The sequence below is a fragment of the Dasypus novemcinctus genome, unplaced genomic scaffold (genome assembly GCF_030445035.2).
Source record: "Dasypus novemcinctus isolate mDasNov1 unplaced genomic scaffold, mDasNov1.1.hap2 scaffold_132, whole genome shotgun sequence".
NCBI classification, from domain to species: Eukaryota; Metazoa; Chordata; class Mammalia; order Cingulata; family Dasypodidae; genus Dasypus; species Dasypus novemcinctus.
In genome coordinates this window covers 822,056-825,062 of record NW_026688151.1, presented here as the reverse complement: position 1 = coordinate 825,062, position 3,007 = coordinate 822,056, and positions in this window count along the sequence as shown.

Sequence of the window (3,007 nt, the reverse complement as noted above, 5' to 3'; positions counted from 1 at the left end):
GAAGGACAAATACTACATGATCTCGATATGAAATAAGTAAACCAAGCTGCCTCAGAGAGCTTGAAACTGGATGATAGGCTTAAAGGTTATTGGGGGGGTAGAGGAAAGATGTAAGCTGACACCTACATGGGAGAAATCTATATAAGCTGGCGGTATATGTACAAGGAAGGGGTAAAATGGGGCATAGGGTTAACTTTGGGTAGGGCTTTGTGGACTTGAGGAGGGCTAGGGATGGGAGGATGGGTAATATTGCCCAAGAAATTAGGGAGACGGTGGGGGAACATAGGAACATAGGAAATTGTCAGGTATTTGGTTGAGAGTATAATGCTGAGAAAACTTTTTCAAAAATATAATAAGGAAAGTTACCTATTTAAGATGCTCAAAGGCGATAATCTGATGCAGGACAGGCTTCTAGGCAGTGTGTGAGTGCTCACTTTGCCATAGTGGGTTATACCATTGGGTAGAGACCCATATAAAGAGAGTGAAGGTATACCCACATCCTGGGGAGGACTGATGTTCTCAAATAGAGGAAATTATATCTCTTGAGAGAAATGGTGGCTCCCAATGCATTAGGGCAGTTGAGCATGTCAAGCCCTCAACACTGTTGCAAGTATCTCTGTACATGACCCTTAAGCAATGAAGATTGACTGTCACTGTGGGCCCTAATGGGAGGGGGAAAGAAGTATTGAATAGATGGAACCATTATAATTGTGTGGGCAATAGAAGTGTTCCACAAGATTATGCAAGGATGGATATAAGACATGTTAAATTACACCAAAAATGTATAGGGGCTGATAGGCTAAAATGTAAATCATAATGTAAAACATAAAATAACTAAAAATTTAGAAAATTGTATAGTCTAAAATATAAAACACAATGTAAACACAACTGTTACCTTTTTTGAGAACTATCATCTCAATATCTGTACATCAGTTTCAGTAAATATAGTATGAACATGTGAAAAAAATTATTGCTGTGGAAGGGAAAAGAGTTTAATGTTGGATATGTGAGAGTACTGTATATTGTATATGTGAATTACTGTGCTCTAAAACTTTTGTGAAGATAAGCTTAATAATTAGGAAAAAAAGAAAAAGAAAGGACATAGACACTGAGGAAAAGATGGAAGAAGTTGCCTTGCCAATTTGCATACAGGGCAACACGTATTGCAGAGATGGAAGACAGAGAATCAAAAACAAAGCTTTTGCATTTTTTAATTTTTTGATTCCCCAATTTATTTTTACCTTATTTTTTCTAAATTAATATGTATTTTATATCTAACTTTTAAACTCATCACTATGTTCCATTTGACTGTTAATGGAACATGGCAATATATTGGGCTTCATTTTTGAAGAAGTTTTGGATCACAGAGAGGCTCAACAATGGCAGGGGAGGAATACAGGTCGGGGACGTTATGGGCAGGGGATGCACATTGGGGAGGGAGTTCTCCAGGGCATATATCCAGGGTACATAACAATGTTTGGATATTTTCATAGTGGAAATAATTAAAAACAACTGAGGGAGTGCTGAGTTCCGAGCCAGGGGACCTCTATCACAGTCCTGAAAGGAACAGCAACAATCCCCCCACTGCAACAACAAAGACCAAAAAAGAAGGAAGGTCCAACAATGAGCCTTTGATACTAATGACTATGTTAGTAAGCCTGTGCACCTGAAATAAGAACAAGGCCTAGAGCTGCAGGGTGCCTAAGAGTTACCTCCTGAGAGCCTCCTTGTTGCTCAAATGTGGCCAGTCTCAAAGCCAAACTTAGCATGACTCCTGGGGATGAGCCTTCCTGGCACTGAGGGATTACTACCAAGTACCAGCTGATGATGTAACAAGAAAATGACCCTGAATAAAAGGGTCGATTCAGACCAGCAGAATATCTCAGTCTACATAGAATACCAGGAGTTAAAAATGTTTTTTGACCTGAATAAAAGGGGGAAATGGAAAGGACAAATGACAATTAAAAATTAAAGCTGGGGGGGTACTGGGTCCCTGGCCGGGGGTGCTGTGCCATGGTCCCTAGGGGAGCAGCAGCAGTGCCCCAAGTGCAGCAGCAAGGTCCGAGAAGGAATGAAGGTCCAACAGTAAGCCTCTGATACTAATGACTATGCTTGTGAGCCTATAGGCCTGAAATAAGAACAAGGCCTAGAGCAGCACGGTGCCTGGGAATTTCCTCCTGACAGCCTTCATGTTACTCAAATGTGGCCAGTCTCGAAGCCTAACTCAGCATCTAAATGCAATGCCTTCCCCCCAGTGTGGGACATGACACCTGGGGATGAGCCTCCCTGACACCGAGGGATCACTATCAACTAACAACTGATAATGCAACTGGAAAATGACCTTGAATTGAAGGTTCAATGCGGATCAGTAGACTATCCCTGTCTACATAGAATAATATGACTTTAAAATGCTGTTTGATCTAATGTAAGGGGGAAATAGAAAGGAGAAATGAGTTTATATGGCTATGAGTCTCTAAAAAAAATGAGTCTGGAGGCTGTCAGAAGGATTTCCCTTATGCACAACTGAGCAGAGTCTAAGAGACAGATAAAGTAGATACAATCCCCAGGTATTGGTTCCTTTGAGGGCTAAAGGGATCCACAGGTTCTACGGTCATGGCAGATAGGGTTCACTGCCATGTCAGATGGCACTTCTATGGAGCTGGTGTTTCTGCGTGATGAAACTGATCCCAGAGGGGATCTCTTTTCATAAGACTATCATGCTACTTTACTGGAATTGTAGTTGGTATTGGGGTTTCAGATATATTTAGAGGATTGAATCTTTTTACTGACAATATGATAGCCAGGCCCTGAGCCTCAACAGACTCCAGCTCCTACAATCTGAATTATTGGACTCACCTCACTCAGCTAAGATGGAGTTGAAGAAGGGCAACCACCACACCATGGAGCCTAGAGTGCCTACAACTGAAAGCAGGAGGATTGCATCCAGTAACCATGTGGAATCTGAGCCTCCTCTTGACATAGAGGTGCAACGGACACAACCAATCCA